Source organism: Callorhinus ursinus, unplaced genomic scaffold, assembly GCF_003265705.2.
Source record: "Callorhinus ursinus isolate GAN/ISIS: 27379988/994484 unplaced genomic scaffold, GSC_fseal_2.0 scaffold10, whole genome shotgun sequence".
Lineage (NCBI taxonomy): Eukaryota > Metazoa > Chordata > Mammalia > Carnivora > Otariidae > Callorhinus > Callorhinus ursinus.
Window position 1 is genome coordinate 51,740,274 of NW_027397072.1, and position 20,281 is coordinate 51,760,554.

Sequence of the window (20,281 nt, forward strand, 5' to 3'; positions counted from 1 at the left end):
AAAAAAAGAAATAAATCATATGGAAACTAGGAAATATTTTCAACTGTATAATAATGAAAATATTACATATGAAAGTTTGTGATGCAACCAAAGCAGGAGGGAAATTTACTGCCTTATAGTAGATATATTTCAAAAGGCTGAAAAATAATGAGCTAAGCATCAATGAGCTAAGTTAGAACAACACCAAAATAAACCTGAATAAAAGGAAATATTAAAAATAAAGGCAGAGAATGATGAAATAGAAAACAAACATACAATAAAGAGGTTCAACAAAGAGAAAAATAGAGTCCTTGAAAGAACTAATACAATTAACAAACCACTAATGAGAATGATCGAGAGAAAGAGAGAGAGAGAGATGGAATGAGAGAAGACAATAACCAACATCAGGAGGAGAAAGTGGACATCTCTGCAGATGCTCTAAAGATTTAGAAGGTTAAGGGAATGTGATTTTTAAAAAAATGTATGAGAATAAAGTTGTACGCTGCTGAGATATCACGTAAAATAAGAACCAGGGTGACTTGTGGGGGCAGCAACCACAGAAGCAGCCAGCTGCCCATCTGCCCTCCCCGCCAGATGCCCTCCTGGCCCAGACTGCAGGGCGTCCCATTCCAGGTGGAAGCCTTTTGCCTCTCTAGTCCTCAGGGGCTGAAGGCTCTCGGTGAACTTGACACAGACTCGAATTAACACAATTCACCCAAGCCAGAGTGCAAACCAGATGCCAATTTGTTCTTCTGCAGCAGGGACTATCCCTTTCTATCACCTAGAACGCACCCTCCACTCCAGGATACCACTTCCCAAGGTCAGAGTGGGGAACGGAACAGCAGAGTGTAGTTAAGTACATGAGGTCGGGAGCCAGGCTGTCTGAGTTCAAATCCTAGCCCTCTAGTTTCACTTAAGCTCTCTGAACTTACATTTTCTCACTACAAATTTGGGATAACAACAGATTATTGTGAAGATTTAATGAGTTAATACATGCAAAGCAGTTAAAACAGTGTCTGGCATACACTAAGCACTCAATAAATGTTAATCATAACAACTGCTACTACCTGAGAAGGCCAAGTCTTACCCAGAAGATGGCCCAGTGAATGTGGAACTCGAAAAGAGTTGTGGATTGGTTTGGAGGGAAATTTTACTTTGCTCTAGGGAAGCCCAATAAAATATCTCAACTCTGCAAGTGGACGCCCGCCCCACTTCCTGAGCCTCTCTTCCCTGAACATGGCTGGCAAGCAGCAAGCAACTCTGGTTTCTCTGATCTTTTTCATTCTAATCCCGCCATTCCAACCCACCCTACCTCTTGTAAATGAGCTAAGCATCAATGAGCTAAGTTCACAGTTACTGTAGCTGTGAACTCAAAGGAGTTTCTTAATGCCCTGTACCTCAATTTCACATAAATTTCACAAAATCATCGACATGGCTGGCTTGTTGTTATGGTTATCTATGGGTGCGTCACACACTACCTTGACCCTAACGACTTAAAACAGCGGTCAGTGAACTCCGGGCCACTTTGTGGTTTTGTATAGACCACAGGCTTAGAATGGTTTCTTAGGTTTTTAAAGAGTTGCAAAAAAAATCATCAAAAGAATACTCTTTTGTGACACGTTTAAATTATACAAAATTCTAACTTCAGTGTATATAAAGTTTTATTGGAACACAGCCACACCCATTCATTTATGTGCTCCCTGGGGCTGCTTTTGCAGGACGACAGACGTGAGTCACTGCAACAGAGACCTAAGGGCCCACAGAGCCCAACATGTTTACTGTCTCGTCCTTTACAGAGGAAGTTTTCTAGGCCCCGGCTTAACACATCAACTGTCATTTATTTTGCTCATAAATCAGCACTCAGAAGGAACGGGTTATCTCTGCTCCTTCCAGGGTCATGTGAGGTGGCTCGAGGCCGGGAGTGAGTCACCCAGGGGAAAAAACTGTCTGAAGCCCAGCTCACTCACCTCTCTGGCGGTGGGCAGCAGCTGTCAGCCGGGATCCCCTCTGCTGGAATGGCTGGTCAGGTCACCTAAGTGTGACCTCTCCATGTGGCTGTCTGGCTCCCTCACTGCAGGCCTTCAAAAGCAAATGTCCCAAAGGTTAGGAAGTGAAAGCCACCAGTTCCCTAAGCCCTGGTCCCAGGAACTCACACAGCGTTACTTCTACCACGTTCTGTTGGCCAAGCTGTCCCAGAGCCCGGGTGCAAGGGGAGTAGACAGAGACTCCACCTCTCATTGGAAAGGGTGTCAAAGAATGTGGCAGCCATGTTTTCAACCCAACACAGTTGTTGTGAGCATTTGGGGGCACGAGGTAGGGACCCAAAGAATAGCTGTTATTATTACTGCTCTTGCTTCTGCTGATCATCAGCATCAGAGTCACCACCGTTCCAATTCTCTTTAAGGAAGCATATGCGCATGGGGCCTAGGAGATACCCAGGCTCCTCCCTAGCTGTTGACTTACCTACCTTCAGGCTACAACTCATCCACAGGAAAGTGCACACATCCCTATATTTTAGAAGCTCCTCACATGATTCTAGTGTGCAGCCCGGGTTGAGGACCACTGAGCAGGGGAGCAAGTCTAGCATTTGCTGTCAGTCCACATACAGTAAATGGATCCATTTCTCTAGCCTTTTATGTGAAGACTTGAACAAGAGAATCTGGCTCACCTCTTAATTCCCTGCAGAGTCCAGGCCAGGGCCTAGAGCACAGCAGGGTCTCAAGTGATGCCACTGGGGTGACCTGCATCTGAGGGTCCCAGGATTCCAGCCCTCCCATCAGATCACCCCATTCCCTGGAAGCTTGTTCTAACACTGGGCTGACCCAGAGCTGACCGAGAGAGAGCAGAGGTGCCTGTACTTTTCCCAGCCTTCCAAGCCCCTTCCTTCCCCTGCTTCTCCTTCTAGAACGAGCAGTTTCTGGGACAACACATTGAAAGAGGCATGAGCTCAGGGCAAAAGAACCACTCAATTGCCCTTTCTCTTGTGCAGAGGAGCAGTACACTGGTTGTTTTAGGGCATGAAGAATGGGCCTGGATGGGATAAGGGTTGTCACCCAGCCATGCTGAAGGCCCACACACAGCCATGCACATCTGAAGAGCCCTTGCCATGGGCCACATTCCATGCCAAAGCCTGGCCTCCAGATGCCAAGCTTCAGTCAGGGCCACCATCTGCCATGGTTCCCATAGGACCCCCCAGACTGCAGCCATGTGCAAGAGTCCCTTCAGTTGTGAGCTGGGGCCTTCCAGCTCTAGGGACACATGGCCTGGTAGATCCACTGCTCCCCCAACCCCAGGCCTCAGCAAGGACTTCAGAACACAGAGCTGCAAATGCCAAGACACTGCATGTGTCTCCGTTGGAGGAGGGACTTTCATCATCTGGGGCTTTGTGAGGTCAGTCTCATCCACATCAGTTACACTGAAGATAAACTGCTTCCCAGTCACACTCAGCCCTAATTCTGGTCACATCAACGTAACCTCAGACTGACCACAACCGTGGCCACAGACCAACCCTGACACTGACTCAGACTGATTTCAACCCTAGCCAAGACCAACCTCTGACACTGGCCACAAAACTGACCCTGTCCAAAGACTAATTCTGACCCTAGCTACAAAATTGACCCTGACCCTGACCACAGACTGACCTCTGACCTTGAAAGAGGATTAGCGGAATGCACCAAACCATAGCATAGTCTCATGGGCCCAAAGGTGCACCAGTCTAGCTACACTTGAGTGATAGCCGTGTGGGCCAGGAGCAGGAAGGTCCATCCTGTGCAAACCCAGGGCCACCTGCAGCAAGCAGGTCCTGAGTGACTGCTCCCAGACAGGATGACTCAGAAGCACCTTCTGGAACATTTGCAAAAGCCAAACAGTTGCCAAACATACCAGCTTCCTTGGCCTCTGGACCTTTGCCCTGGAGTTCCCCACCAAGCCATCCTTCATCTCTTCTGCTAACTCTAATCCTGCTACATCCAGTTCCACCGGCCGGAGGAGGCTGGTCTGAATGCTCCACTTAGGTTTTCAAAGGTCTTTGACCCACACGATCCTGATGGGAAGTGTCCTCTAAGAGGGTCACTGAAGAACTTTTCTCTCCAACCTTCCAACTCAAGACTAGACACAGCACCTTCCCCTTGTTTCCCCCAACACAATTCAATAGAGACCAGTCTGGAATTATTTAAATAAGATTTCGTTGCTTTCTTGTGTACATCGTTGCCAGGGAGAAGTCTGGTGCCAGTTTGATTTGGGTTTCTTTTTGTAAGTAATCTGTTCTCTTTCCTCCAGTGCGTCAGGAGGAGAGGGCTAAGGGGCAGAAGGGGCAAGGACAAGTTCATCCCTTGGGACACTGGGACTGTGGACAGTGGGGTGGGAGCCTGCTTGAGGGTGCCTTGGTCATGCTATCTTCCCACGACAACTACTGCACCTAAGCTCCAACTGCCACCCACTCCTCTTTCTCCCTGTATTCCTGAGCCTTGACTCCTTAAGAACCAGGGCACTCTCTATTCACAGCCTCTGTTCTCAGAGCTCTGCACTTCCCCTCTCTCATGGCAGGGGGCCAGTCCCCATTCCTGCACACACATGTGAGTATCTGCTTTGCATATTTAACTGTATCTGCTATGCATATTTATCTGCACGCATGTGTGTACGAATGTGCATGTGACTGTGTGTTTGCACCTGGGCACGCGTATGTGTACACACGTACGTAGATACGGATGAGATATGTGAGATACCTATAGATGTGAGTGTGCCTGTGTTTGGTATGAGTGCAGGTGTGCATGGGTTATGTGGGCCTTGTGAGTGTGGTACCTATGAGGTGTGTGTGTGTGTGTGTGTGTGTGTGTGTGTGTGTGTGTGTGTTCGAGAATATGTTGCTCTTCCATCCCTGATCAGCAGTTTGCTTCTTGGGGGAGGCACCCTGCAGTGCCCCCTCACCTGTGTTTCCTGCACAGTCCTTGGACTGGATATAGCAAATTCCCAGCAAAGCCTCAGGGCTTGGGTCCAGTGGGACAAATCCCAGGCCTCCTGAGTCCGTGGGCAGTAATAGAGCCAGAAACCTGTCAGCAGTTCAGTGCCTATGGGTGGCCTGGAGAAACAAGGATACCAGGAGACTTTGGGGGTGGCCTTTTGCCTCCAAGTTGTTATCCCAACACCAAGTGCTACTTCATGGGTTGGTTACTGCCAGCACACAGCACCTGCAGCTAATGCTGTCCTTCTCTCCCAAAATCCTGCCCCCAGGCCCCAGGCCCCAAGCCCCAAGCCCATCAGCATGCAAAGCACTAGCTCCTGCTTCCCCACTCCACCACTAACTCCCAGATCCACCTGCCAAGCTCCACATTCCATACGTACCCTTCCAGAGAACAGGAAGAGGGAGCCTGTTGTGTCTTCCACTCCCAGGAAGTTCACATTTTCCACAGCCAGGATTCTGAGCAAGCCTGAGGGGGAAAACCAAAGAACACCCTGAGAAAAGATCCGACGACCCTGGGTAAAACTTCAACCTCCGCCTCACCCTGACACCCATGAACCAAAATCTGAGGCTTCAAAATCTCTCCAGGTTCTGCTGCACCCTATAGCTGGGAAAGATTATTAGAGAGTGAAGTGACTTCACCTCTCAAGGCCTGTCAGTTTAAGTGCCCAGCGCACAGGTTCTCACCCTGACATGCACTAGCCTTCCCCCCAGGTAGAGGGAGAAGCAGAAAGCGAGGCCCTCCAAGAGGGCCGTGAGGCATCGTGGGAGGGGTGTGAGGCATGGTAGGAGGCGCATGCGTCATCTGGGAGGGGCGTGACGCATCGTGGGAGGGGTGTGAGGCATCGTGGGAGGGGATTGTGATTTGGGTCAAGTCCTGGCTGAAGTGCTTGTTAGCTTTTTGACCTTTGGCAAGGTTTTCTTTAGTTTAGCTTCTTTATATATGGTGACAATTTAAAAGCCAAATTGAAACAGTCTTAAGAGTGAAAGGGAGAGGGCACATTCTGCGTGGAGCACTGGGTGTTATACACAAACAGTGAATCATGGAACACTACATCAAAAACTAATGATGTAATGTATGGTGATTAACATAACAATAAAAAATTATTTAAAAAAAAAAGAGTGCAAGGGGACACTACAAATAATTATAGCCAGACAACAGGTATGAATCTCAACCATTCCAGGCAAATGGGGACATGGGATCACCCTATGTCATCTACAGTAGTGATAATGAGGAGCAGGAGGGAGGAATTCCAAAGGGAAGAGCCCCTGCTAGATGTTCCAGCGTTCCATTTGGCCACGAGCCAGGGGCTGAAGGCGAGGGGAGGAAGAAAGGGCCGCAGGCGGTCCCTCTGCCTCGCAGCCTCTCTGCTCGGGGCCTCTTGCCCTCTCCCCGCCCTGCTCACCTCTGCATGCCCCGACTCTCGGACTGTAAGGCCGCGCTGATGCCTTTAGCAGCCGCCCAGGTTTATCTCCAGGGGAGTGCTGGGTTCAAAGATCAGATAAATTTTCTGGCAGACGTGGGGCTGGTGGCCGACTGCCAGAGGTAGGAATGGCCCTGCCGGCGCAGGGTCAGCCGGGTTATTTTGACTCCTCGGCATGGGGTGAGGGGCCTTGGGAAGGAGAAATCTACCGTGTAGACGCAGAGAGACTCCCATCTCTGATGAGCTGGACTTGGCTTTGCCTTCCAGCTTGGAACAGGAGAGGGAAAAGGAGGAACCGGGGCAAGGAGCTGGGAAAGGAGCGGGGAGAAGGAGCTGAGGAAAAAGAAACCTGGAGAAGGACCTATTTTAAAAGTCACTCGTGGGCGCCTGGGTGGCTCAGTTGGTTAAGCGACTGCCTTCGGCTCAGGTCATGATCCTGGAGTCCTGGGATCGAGTCCCGCATCGGGCTCCCTGCTCAACAGGGAGTCTGCTTCTCCCTCTGACCGCCCCCCTCATGCTCTCTCTCTATCTCATTCTCTCTCTCAAATAAATAAAAAAAAATAAAAGTCACTCGTTTTTGGTTCCAGCTCTCCCCCACCACACCCCAGAGCCCAGGCATTGGACCACAGGGTGTGGTGACAAGGTGTGTGTGGTCGGTGATGGGAAACCCTTAGGCATCCAGGACAGCTGGGTAGAGGCCAGGTAGGGGGTGGGCAGGGCCAGGCATAAGTCACCACATCCAGTCCCCTGTCTCATCACCCTGAGTGCCCCTAGACCAATGTCTTCAAACTTTTGATAGTGACACGCTTTTATGCTGCAACCCAGAACACATAAAGATTCTCCCCAAATACTTGCCCTTATGAAGTCAATGCATGCTATATTTTCAATTCTACTCTTATTTTTAAAATGCTGATTGCAACCCAGAGCATTGTTTTCACAATCTACTATGGGTCATATCCTGTGGTTCTGAAAACCACTGCTCCAGACTAATACTTCCCAAACTTTAATGAGCCTGCCTATACATCACCTGGGAGCATGCTAAATGCAGATTCTGGTTCAATCGGTCTGCATTGGAACCTGAGATTGCATTTCTAATAAGCACCCAAGGGATATAATGCTGCTGGTCCTCAGACCCTGGAGAAAAAGTCCCCGGATCACAACTTCCTGGTCAGCACCAATTTCAACAAAGGGGCTTAGGGGTCACGCATGTAAGGTGAAGGGAAGATGAAGGGTAACCACACCGAGGGTTGGTCCGTCACTCAGCCTCCAGGCAAAGCCGCAACTGAAATGTAGCAAAGACATGATGGCATAGGATGGCAAAGAGCTGCCCCCAGGGCCCCAGGCTGAACCGCTGTGATCGAGGACCCAAGTGAGGGCACAGCTGCCAGTCAGCATTTGCTAGGCCTCACAAAAAAAAAATGAAAGGGGGGGGGGAAAAGGAAAAAAGAAAAGAAATTGTAGATTTGGGGACCTCACTCAGCACACTAGCAGGCAAGGCTGACATGTCAAACTGGGATTACTCCTCGGAAATCTAGCACTAACCAGCAAGAGCTGCCTTGTTACTGTTCCTTTCTGGAACAGAAATGCTGACCTTGCCTGTAGGCAACTGATTAGGGCAGTGGGTCCCAAATAGAGCTCTACCAAACACTAGCTCAAGAAGATCAACCAGAAATGAGCGTCAAAGTCAACCGTGTTTGGGAAACAGCATGTTATCTCCTCCAGCCTCACTTGGAGCATTTTTGTTCACATTGGAAGATGACAAGAAGACCAGCAGTCAAGAACCCTATTTAATTTGCTTGAACGCATCCTTTTTCACACTGACACAACCATGGAACTCTTCTTCTCTTTAACCTACTGGTATGGACTGAACTGTGTCCCTTCAAAATCCGTTGAAGGCTCTGATATGACTGTAGTAGGAGATAAGGTTATATGAGGTCCTCAGAGTGGGGCCTTAATCCGGTAGGACTGATGTTTGTTTTGTTTTTTTTTTTTAAAGATTTTTATTTATTTATTGAGAGAGAGAGAGAATGGTAGAGAGAGCATGAGAGGGAGGAAGGTCAGAGGGAGAAGCAGACTCCCTACCGAGCAGGGAGCCCGATGCGGGACTCGATCCCGGGACTCCAGGATCATGACCTGAGCCGAAGGCAGTCGCTTAACCAACTGAGCCACCGGGGCGCCCAGGACTGATGTTTTTACAAGCAAAGGAAGAGACACCAGAGCGCTCGCGCTCTCTCTCTCTCTCTCCCCCCCTCTCTCCCCCCATGCGCTTCCCCAGAGGAAAGGCCATTTGAGGTCACAGGGAGAAGGCAGCCATTTGCAAGCCGGGAAGAGAAGTCTCACCAAAAACCAATCGTGATAGCAACTTAATCTTCGACTTCTAGCCTCCAGAACCGGGAGAAAATCAATTTGCGTTGTTGTTGGTATTCTGTACCAGAGCCCGAACAGACTAATATTATCCATAAGCATGGCGTGGAACTTGCTTTAGGAAAGTAGGATTAAACCTGTGCTTTTCACACCCTTGATCTTCTAGGAGACTTAGAAGTTCCTGTAGATGGGAGAGGGACGATGATCCCCGTTTGGAGGTTAAGAAATGGAAGTCCACAAGCATGAAATGAGTGGCCACAGAGCTGTGCAGGACTGGGCACATGGAATTCAATCTCACTGTGACTGACTCAGAAGACAGGTCGCCCACTGTCCAGCAGCTGTAGTCGACTGAGCATGGCATGATACTCCCACTCACAATAAATAGGGGGCTGTCTCCCTAAGCATGGACTGTGTAGTAAGAAAAAGTGGTGTCAATCAAAGTTTTCCTGGAAAAGGTGATTCTAGAAGGGGGCACAGAGTAGCCATGTTGGAAGTAACCAGGATCAAAATTGGTGAGACCCTTTGATGGCAGGAACTCTAGTACTAGGCTGAGGACCAGATATCTCCCTGGCTGGGCAATAGGGAGCTGGTGTAGGTTCTTGAGCAGCAGGGCATGACATGGTCTGAGTTGGGCTAGGTGTGTGGGATAACTAGGAAGGAACCTGGATGCGGGAGGCCCAGAAGCCAGACCAGCAGTGACCCTGCAGAGGTGGAACATGGAAGGATGGGGGGGGTTCACTTTCTCATTCACCTCCCATGCTTGCCCCCATGATCTTGCTGCCTGGGGTAGGAATGTAGGGCCCTGGGGGATGGTTGGACTTTTCCAGGCCTTGACATTTAGGGCTGGTCCTGGCAGCCAGGTCCTCCCAGGGTCCTGCCAGAGAAACTGACAATGAGGGGTGAAGGGTGGATGGAAAAACTATTTAAGGTACTAAACACACACACACACACACACACAGCATGGATGGCTGTTGGGCAGGGAGGCTCTCTCTCTCTGCTCCCCTGTTCTCTTCCCCACATGTAAGTGAACCCTAGCTCACTGCTCTGATTTCCACGTATCCTCCCAGCCCAACTCATTCAGTCATTCAGCCTGGTTTTGTCACCACGTGAGGGAGGGAGAGTCCTGCGGCGGATTCTAGAGGAACTGGCTGGGGACCAAACCAGGGTACCAGCTGGCTCCCCAAAGTATGGACAGTTCACCCTTCAGGACAATGACTCTGAGGTCTGAGGAGACCTAGGGCTCTTCAGTGTGCCTTGGAAGACAGAGGGGTGCTGGCGGTGGCCAACCCCCCATCCGCCTCCTCCCCATCATTCCCAACCAAACCGGACTTGAACCAGCTCAGCTCAGCTTTCACTGACTTTCACAAATTGGGGCCCTCATACATCCATTCAGAAAGGGATCTACGTCTTTAAAAAACCATCATCCTATTGGGTTGAGGTGGGGGAGCAGAGGTGCTAAGCTGCAGCTGACACTTCTGGCCGCCAGGCAGGGATCACAGTGGTGACAGAGAAGCATGGGAAAGCTCTGCAACCCCCTACTTAATATGCAAGGCAGCTCTAAGAGCTAAGGATGCTTCTCCCAGTTTACACTGTGGAAGCTGAGTCTGGAAGACATAAACTAACTTGCCTCCCCTGACCGTGCGGCCAGGGTCTCCCATCTTCCCTGGGGTGGCAGCAATTCCAGCAGCTATGGGTTACTGGGAGGAAGTCTGAAACAGGCCACCACTGCCCCGGTCCAGGAAACATCACTCATGGTACATTCTAGAGAGGCAGCAGGACATGAAGACTTAGAACAGAAGTAAGGATCAGAATCCTGTCACCACCAGCCTCTTAGAACCTGTGTGGGCTTGAGCAAGCTGTTTGACTGCTCTGGCTCTCATCTGTTAAGTGGGGACAGACAAGACCTCACCCACAGGGTTCTGGTGAGATGAAGTGAGTGCATATCCACAGTGCCTGACCCCTCACAAGTATACATGAATTCACTCATTTGATTCTGTGTGGTTGGTGCCCCGGAGGCAGTACAAATCAGTGGACTGGGAAGGGGGATTGCTGCTAGAGCCAATCTGAGTTCAGCCTGGGTCATTTTCCACGACCTTGGATGTGACCCTCTTTCTGCCACTCATTGAGTGATGATTTGGGCTGGCGAATCCCACAGGAAAGCCTGCTGAGAGCAAAGCCCAGCTTCCCACAGCCCCCCTTTCTGAGCTCTCTGCCTCCTTCATGCACCCTGTTTGGCCAGGACACACATCCAGAAGGCGAACTCTCTGGGCCCCAAGCAGTTAGGGCCTCAGCATGGTGAGGCAGAAGAGGGCTGGAGACCTGGCTCCCCTTGGCCATAACAGACAAGAGGCATCATCCCCCACTTCCTCCTCTACTTCCCTGTCTCCTGTGCTGTGGCCACAACTCACTTCCCAGGCTTCCCTGCAGGAGCCCCTCCTGTGCCCCCCCCCACCCCCCATCCTCCCTCAGATGAACAGGCGGCTTCTCCTCTCCTGGTCCTGGCTGTTCAAGGCCACAAGGAGGGGCTGGAATTGGGGCCCTGGCTGGAGGCCTCAATGTCTTCCAGGTGTGGGAGAGGCCCAGCTGGACGGGCAGGTGTGGGGAGGGCCTGAGCAGCTGTGGGGTGTCTGGAAGGCATTTGGGCAGCTAATGAGCTCAGGATCTAATTAAAACATTGGAGGAAGAATCTGGGCCCAAGCCATGTGGCACAGGAAGTACAGGCCGGGGGCCTGCCTGGGCCTGGGTTAAGTGGGAGGAGTGCCTGGCTGAAGAGCAGGGTCCAAGTGGGGACTCAACTATACCCCTGACCCCACCATTCCCGGCCCCACCTCCTCCCCCAGAACCCAAGTTGCTTGGATTCTGAAGTGACCAGGGACTTTGACACCACACCACTGCTCTCTGCAGAGAGAATCGGTCAGTTGGCAACTGCCTGAGGGTTGAGGGCTGGGGGAGGCGGGGCTCAGGGGCGAAGACCAGGACTCTGCCCAGCTAGGTCCAAAGTGTTTCTGAGGACTGGAGATGAGGAGCGGGATCCAGGTGAAGAGAAAGCCGGGGAAGACTCACCAACCTGATGGCCCACTCCACCCCAAAAATGTGGGCATCCAAGTGGAGCAAAGCTGAGGACATCAGTGGCCGCCATTATAACATCATCACCACTATCACACTGTCTCTGTCAGCACTGTCACAGCTGCAGTCACCAACATCACTGTCACTGTCACCATCAACCCTATGAACACTACTCATCGATCCACGTGTCCTTGACAGCCTCCCCACCCCCAGGTTGAATACCCACCCCTCATTTCTGGTCTAGCAGATCCCAGCTCCCTTGTACCTTGTCCACACCTCGACACATGCCCTCACCCTTCACCCCACCCCTGCTAGTGCCCTGAGGGGCTCAAGAGAGGAGCAAGGTGGTGTTGGGTCCCCAAGGTCCACATGCTGAGACTTCTGCTGGGACACCCCCTAGGTAGACATGGTTCTTGCCTCTGTTCTTCCTGAAGGCCTCTGTGTACCTTAAATCTGGAATTCCCCTCAGTCTAGACCAAAGGACTTCCCATGGAGGAGATATTTCTAAAGAACTGGCTCAGGATCCCAGTGGTCTGGGTGAGGGTCTGCCCAGTGCTTTCCCACGAATAATCCCACCAACCCTCACGCCTAGGCTGACCCTCTTCCTCCTTCACGCCCCTGCCCCTCCCGCCATCCCTTCCCATCTGCTCCCAATAAGTTTGGCTAACATCTCCCAGCATGCCTTTCACCTCCTGGTCCCTGCGGGAGGACTGAGGAGGCACGACACGCCCCATTCTGGTCCCAACTCAGGGTGTTAACAAGGAACAGGTCTTCACCCCAGCTGTGGGCTCAGACGGGAGTTTCCTCCCTCCTGCCTTCTCCTTTATTCTTCAAATGGCCCAATTTCCCCAGCAGATGCTGGAGGTTGAGAGGAGAGAGGCAGGTGGGGAAAGTGAAGGCTTCTTTCTGGAGTGGAGGTGATAGGGAGGGGAGGAGAAGGTGGGAGCCTGGGGAGGTAAGGGGGACACTTTCTCCGGAGGCACCCGGGGAAGCAGCTGTCCAGAGGTGAGAGGGGAGGTCAAGCAGACGTCAAGCCCACAGTCCTGGGGGCAGTCCTAGGGGAGAGCTGGATGCTGAGGGCCCCCTACCAACCCAAGTCTCCTCAGCCCTCAGCCTCAACTCCTGCCTCCCCCATCCTCCCATCTCGCAAGCCCTGGGGAGAAGCCTTGCCCCCTAAAGCCTTCCAAGAGAACCCCCACCCCTCACAACACCTTGGCCCCCACTGGCCCAAAGCAGCCTTGCGGGGCACGGGGCATTTGCCTGAGCAGATCTATCTGCTTCCCTGAAGGCCAAGGCAGAATCTGCCTCGCTTGTCTGCCCTCCCTACGCAAGCTTCTGAGCTCAGCACACACTCCGGGGGTGCTTGCTAAGCGAATGACCGAATGACAAGAATGCAGTGGTGGCATTCAGACCAACCGGCAGCTGGGGAGCCAAGGCATGAAGTCCTGTGTTCTCTCACCCCAGCTTGGCTGTGTAGGTTTAGGCCACTTCCTTGCTGCCTCTGGCCTCGGGAGGTGGCCTAGATGCACTGGGAGTGGGGGTGCTGCTGTCTCCCCAGCATGGTAGGATCCGACGGGCTATGGCTGAGAAGCGCACACAGGAAATGCTTTGCAGCCCCAGTGGCCCCCCACGTGCCTTCCCGGGGAAGGCCTCTCACAGACTTCCCTGCGGCACTGGCCGGCCAGTGGGCTGTCCAGGAACAGAACAGCACTATGGACACAGCCCCGGGTGGGATTCCATGTGCTCCCAGGATCCCGGGATCCTGCCTGGTGGGAACACCATGAGAAGCTCCCCCCAGGTCTGACTGCCCTGGCCAGGCCAAAGAAGCTGCAAAAGACAAGCCAGCACCCTCCAGCCAGGCTCTCAGTGAGGAGGGGTGGTCTCCAAGGCAAAGCACTGACCTCACACAGATACCAGGGCTCACCCTCTCTGCCGTTGGTCTCTGCCCATGCGCTCGTCAGCAACACAGGAAGTGAGGGGGACCGGAAAGACCTCTCCTCATGTGGGCTCCCCATGGGGGTCATGGTAAACCAGGAGCCTGGAGAGGGCAATGAGCACCCACCCCTAAAGAAACAGAGCTCTGGGGGCAGGCAGAGGCATTCTCAGAGCTCCAAAAGCCCAACCCCCTGGGCCACCTCTGCCAGGAAGCCTCCCCCCTCCTAGGGATGCCTTCTTGTGTTCTGTGGTCATCACCTGGCCCTCAAGGGCCAGGGTAGAGCTCCTGCCATTTATTTGCTTTCCCTGGAACCTGCGAGGCAGGTAGCCCTGCTCCCAGTCACTAATTAGCATTCCTCCTCCTACAGTACCCCAGTGAGCCCCCTCACCCCTATGGGCCCCCAGGAAATTCAGTGGGTCCCAGGGCCTCTGTGGTTCTAGCCCCCTGGGGCTTGCCGTGCTCCCAGCCCCTGCTGACTTCTTCACCCCATCCCCAGCATGGAGAACACTGCTGTTCATGCTGTTCTGGGACTGCCATCCTCAGGAGCATCCAAGCTCTGCTGTTCTGCCAGAAACCCTCAGAAAAATCCCTCCAACCCCTCCCGGGACGGCCCTGCCGCCCACCAGGCAGCTTGCACCATGCCCAGCATCAGCACCACTGCCTTCCTCTCCTTCAGCTCCCCTCCTGTTCTGCCAGGACCCAAGCTCTCCCCCTCCCCAGCTCCCGTAGGAATCAGCACCTGCCCCGGGGTCCCCTGCCCTGTTCTTGGTCAGACCCCGCATGCCCACCTGAATGCCCTTGAGTCTCAGCTGGGGCGGGCCCTGCTGCTCACGTCTCTGTGGTCTTTGCCAGAGTTGCTGAGGGTCTCCATGGACAGGGGCTGTGCCTCCACCATTTAACTGTGGAGGCTTCACCTGCCCCCTCAGAATACGTGTCCTCCAAAGGCACTGCCTTCTCCATTAATCTTAGGTCTCTTCAAGCTCAGAGGCTAGTGGCCTGAGGCTCCCTGAAAGCAAGTATTATGTCTCCCACATTGGCCTGGTCTGCCCTTTGGACAGTATATGCCTCTTCCTCCAATCTATTGGATCCCTAAGGGAGTGGATGTGCCTCTCCCATTTGACCTGTATCTCCCCCATCAGACTAGTGGCTCCTAAGGGAGCAGACCTGGCTACATAACTCACAGGACCCGGTACAAAATAAAAATACAGGGCCCCTTATTCACAAAGTATTCAGAATTTCAGGCAGTGACAGGAGAGCGTTAAGTCAAAGGCAGGGCCCTCCTCAGCACAGGGCCCTGTGCACAGGTCACACGTCCATAGAGGAGGGGACCATACCTCCTCATCGAGGTGGAGGGCAAGGAGCTGAGAGGCTGGACTGGCACAAAGCCAAAGGGAATGGGAAGTGACGGGGAGGTGAGCGGTGCAGGCCCCAGGCCTGGAGGAGAGACACACAGAGTCACCTCCAGGAACAATGGGGCATTCAGGAGCAGCTAGGCTTCTCAGCAGGGCCCTGACGCCAGGCTCAGCCCTGCAATTCATGCTCCACTCACTGAGTGAGCACTGGCAGGGGCTCAAGTAGGAGAAAGTTGAGGCTGCGGAGGTGGCCGTGGTAGAAACATCTATTTTTACCCAGGCGGGGTGGGGAGGCAGGTCAGCGGTGGCCTTGAGTGTGTCCCAGAGCAGCCACCACAGGGGCCAGTGAGGGCCTGGGCTGGGACAGTCGTGAGGGGAGGGGGGAGGCAGGCCATGGCAGCTGAAGGCCACCCAGGCAGCCCACCCGAGCAGCACTGGGTCAGGCCTGTGCTGGGCCAAGGAGCAAGATAGCCTCCCTAAGAGAGGCCCAGGAGGGCACCACATCTATCTTGAGTTCCGCTCTCCCAGCACTCACTCAGGTCCTTGCGGTGTGACACGGTTGGTCTCGAACAGAGCCAGAGACTCGTGGAGCCCAGCCCCCACCCCCCACACCGACTCCTAATTAAGGACCACCACCCACCTCCCCCCACCCCCCAGGTCCCTGGGGATGCTCTGGCCCATCGAAGCTCATAAGGGTAGAGGAGGAAGAGAGAGTCTTGGCTAACTTACCCTGCTGGGGACATCTGCTCAGTTACCCTCAGGTGGAAGTGGAGTGTGGGTTAGCCTTTAAATTAGGAGCCAAGAGATGTGGTTGCTGAAGCCAGGGAGTGAAGCACTGCTGGGGGGATTTCAGACTCTGCACCAGCCTGGCACCCCACTTGGGTGGCCCCTACCCAGCCTCAAAGTGAGGCCAGCTAGTCCCCACCCCATGCCTCCAGCAACCAGCATACGAGGCCCCCACCTGTCCTCCCCGCAAGGGAGATGCTGTGTGCTGAGGTGTTTACGTAACATAAACCTAACCACGCTCGTCAAGACAATTTGTGGCTCCCCCTGAGTAATGAAAACTCAAATGCCTTCTAGTGCAGCGCCAGGCTGGGCTCCCAGCCACAAGCCCTGGATCCACTTCTAACTCCTGGATTCCTCTGGGCCCCTGCCAGCATGGGAGAGGAGGACAGACACCCACCCCCACCCCTGCTCGGCTCACCTCTGCCTACCCTGCTGGGCTACCCCAAGGAAGGCAGGAACCGGCCCCTTGGGCAGCCTGCTGAGACTGAGCCAGAGGAGGACATGGGTCGCCTGCCAGGGGGAGACCCCAACAGCGCCCAGGAGCCCTGTACTCCACTCTGGGCAGGCTCCCTCTTCATTTAAGGATAGTCTGCCATCCACAGGCCGCCGGCCTCCCTCCTCAGCTGCTCTTCCTGATCCATCCCCTCTTTGACATGGTAGCAAACACTTCTGTAGAGTTCCCTTCCTCCCTGTCTCCCCCTCCAGGTGAGAAGGCTGGGAGCAGAGGTCCCGAGGCAGGTGCTACCCTGGAGGCTAGGGCAGGGGTGGAAAGGAGAGAACTGAAAAGAATGTCCACACATGGCTGCACCGCTTGTGTCCCACACAGCCCTGGGGGGCGGGCGGGGGGGCGCCATCTATAGCGTTGTCCTTAAGGATGGAGCCCTTGGAGGTGTGCAGCCTCCTTAGGCAGTCCTGTCAGCTTCTAAGGAGTGAACGGCAGATGTGGGCTCCCCCGGGGGCACCGCTCACCCTTTATAGGTCTCTGAGCAGACCCCAGCCTGTCCCCTAACAAGTCCTGCCTGTTCCAGGGGGCCCAGCAGATTCGGATCTAGCTCATAAACCACAGAGGTCTGAGTGCAGACAGCCGATGGGAGGGAAGAAGGCGCTGGCCCCAGCCACCAGCTGGGGGAGGAGGGGGAGAGGGGGCTGTAGACAAATGGTTTTTACACTTTGAGTTAATGAGGGTCAGGCAGGGGCACCCACTGGCAGGAGAGGATAAATGAGAGGAAAAGTTGGGGGAAGGGGCAGGAGGAGGAGGGGAGAGTACTCCAAATATGGGAGGTGAGCGGAACACTTATGCCGTCATAAAAACCTCTTAGAGACACACACACACATGCACAAAGAACAGGTCAGCCCCACACAGGCGGCCAGAGCCCCGCTGCGTGCCAGGCCTCGTGCTGGAGGCCGTTGGGGCAGCTGTCTCGGGGCCCTTTACTAGCAAAACCCTATCAGTGGAGAGCCTGCACTCCCAACAGATTTCTCTCTCCACGCACTCCATCTAGTGTGACTGCCATGAGTTCGTTCCTCAGGGCACATTCTGTGCTTACTTAGAACCGGCTTTGGTACAGGTAATAGGGGTAAGTCCTAATTTCAATGTGTGCCGTCTCCTAGTCCTCGTGGCATCTCAGTTCGGATCCCTGACTTCTTGTCAGATCTAAGTAAGTGCTTGTTTTTCTCCTTGTCCGAGGAGCCCTTGCAGGGTAGGAGATGCGTGTGTCAGCTCTGCCCGGCCTTCCTGCTTTGCCTTGTTAGCTTCCCCTCACGCTGCTGTCCTCTTCTGGCCGCACTGTTCGTTTATCTCCCGTCAGGGCGTCAGGGCAGGAGTCTTTCCAAGCCCCGCGTCCACCTCTGTGAGGGCTGGTCTAGTGAAATCCCCATCGTGTGATTGTAAATCCTCTTAACCAGGCCCACTCGGAAAGCTAATACACAGGAAGCTGATAAGCAAGGGTTATGCTCCTAAGACCCCTGCCCTCAGGACGCCTATTTACTTGGCATAAAACCTGTACCCATCTGTCACGTGGCCTAAGAAGAGTCCAGGATGGATCTGAACATGACATACTGGGAAAGACTAGGAGCTTTGATTTTTGTAAATATTCTCTCTTCATACACCGGTGAAGGGTTGTGCACCTCCTGAGGTCTCTGGAGACCACCGTCGGCTCCAGCCCTCCCCGCCCGACCCCACCCCAGGCCTTTGTGGGCAGCCTGGCAGCCCAGAAATTGCCTCCCTCCATAAGCAGCACTGTTTGTGGACAGCTGCAGGGAAAACCTAGTTTTCCTAGTAAGTCCTCTCTCCTCAGTGTTCCCAGTGATTCAGCCTTTGCCTGGGGGTTGCTGAGAGACCAAAGGGGCCCCTGCCCTAAAGAAGGAAACAGGCACCCACCCGTTCAGCCCAGACTCCTGTCCTGATCTCTGACAACCAGAGGAGCCTTATCCCACCTCGTATCTCAAGGACCGCTTAGACACTTCAAAATAGCCTCCCAGAATGGCCAGTGAAAAGCCCTGTGGACAAGATGTTTCAAAAGAAAAGAGAAAAAAAAAAAAAGGAAGCTACCTTAAAGTCCATCAGTAGGGGCCTGGCTACATAAACTGTGGCTTATCCAAATGATAGACTATTTTGGAGCCATAAAACCATGTTGTAGCAGCACACTCAGTGATGTGGATGGAGAGTCACAGGGTGGTGGCTGCAAGCCACAGTGTGCAGTGAGATCATATTCTTTAAAAATCCTAACATATATTTCATACTCACTTGGAAAATTCTAGAGACACCTATGTGCCAACAGTGGTTCTTTCTGGGTAATGGGATTAGTGGCTCTTTTATACTCTTCCTGTTGCTGGTCGTTTTCTCAAATTTCTATAATGAACATATAATACTTTTGTAATAAGACAAAAACCAATAAAAGCTATTTTTAAAAATAAAATAAATAGTCACCCTTGCCCATCTGGAAATAGCGTGTTGCCCAAATCGCCAGCAGGGGTTAGAGTGGGCAGTGAGGAGTGTGAACACTGGAAGCATTCCCCCAAGTGGCCAACCATGGGAAAGAAGACAGCCAAGGAGGCTCTGTGCCACACTTAGCCTAGCCTAGAGTGGGTGAGGGCACCCACTTCATTCCTGGCAAGGGCAACACAGGGAGGGATAGGAATGAACTGGATGACACTTGCTGAGACACTGCTTTCCCTGGTCCGGAAGAGTTGAAAATGAGCTGTGTAAGAGATGATAGGCAACTCCCAGGCAGTGAACAGTATGACCAGACCAGCAAGCCAAACTCCTTCCTGCCTCAGGGCCTTTGCACTTGCCGTACCCTCTGCCTGGAACGCTCTCACGCAGGTTTTGCATGGCTCACTCTCTCACTTCGGCCAGGTTTTACTCTGATGTCATATTTTCAGAGGGCTTCTCCCCAGACCCTATGGCAAAAGGCCACTCCACAACCCGCCCCCCCCCACCCCGACACCCATAGTCACTTTTATCTCCTCCCCCTGCTTTATTTTTCCTCCTCACATTCCCTTCTTACTACCTGCAATTGTTTATTATCTGGCCCCCTGACTGGGCACTTTTACAAGGGCAAGAGTTCTGAGCTTAGAGCAGAGCCTGGGCACACTTCACAGTGCCGATGCTACCTCCAAGCACAATCACACAATTGTCCCTCCTTGATTCATTCCCATGCCGACCACACCCAGCCGGGGCTCTGGGTCCAGCTGAAAGTCACCAGCTGTGAGACTGGGGTTTGGCAGGGGAGGGCCTGGGCCTGTGGCGGGGCAGGGAGGGAGCGTGGAAAGAGCAAGCACTCTTGAGTCAACATGGCCGGACTTGCCTTTCAGCAGCCCTGTGGCCTGCGTCTTGGTTTTCTGGTCTCTAAAATGGGGCTCAAAACAGCTACTTCTCACAGGTGAGGATTAAAGGTGACAATGTGCCTTGTATAGCACCTGACTTGCAGTTGGCACTCAGTAGTCAAGGGCTCCCCCTCTGACCAGCCTCCAGCTTCATCCTCACCCCTGAACTGAGCCAACTCCAGAGGCCAAGGAAGAGCTGGGGCTCCCCCTCCGCCCTCCCCAAACTTCCCTACCCCACTGGGAACAGGAGAAGAGAGCTGCTGGTAGGGATGGGCTCGTCCTGGGTGCGGCAGGCCTAAGAGCCTGGCCCGGTGGGAGGTGAGTCCCACACATCTGAGACAGCCTGACTGAATACAGAGTGCAGCATCCCCCACCCAGCAGTCCTCAGGGCAGGGACCCCGGCTCCGAAGGCTGGCACTGACTGACCAGGGGCTGACACAGACAGCCTGCCCCCTTCCTCTGTCTCTCTTTCTCTCTCTCTGGCTCTGTCTCACACACACACACCCTCACACACACATCACACATGCATACACACCACACACCACACACACACACACACACACACACACACACACACACACACACACAC

The 20,281-nt window shown here is 53.3% G+C and overlaps 1 long non-coding RNA gene across 1 annotated transcript in view; it reads right to left on the bottom strand.

The window, feature by feature from the left end:
* Positions 1-15,943, bottom strand: part of LOC141373512 (uncharacterized) — a 63,996-nt gene extending 48,053 nt beyond the window's left edge. The window contains exons 1-3 of the long non-coding RNA XR_012379580.1: positions 15,808-15,943; positions 5,320-5,405; positions 1,947-2,058 (exon numbers count right to left, since the gene is read on the bottom strand). This is a non-coding gene — a long non-coding RNA (uncharacterized lncRNA). The remainder of the gene's footprint in view (positions 1-1,946; positions 2,059-5,319; positions 5,406-15,807) is intronic.
* Between the last annotated feature and the right edge of the window lie 4,338 nt (positions 15,944-20,281).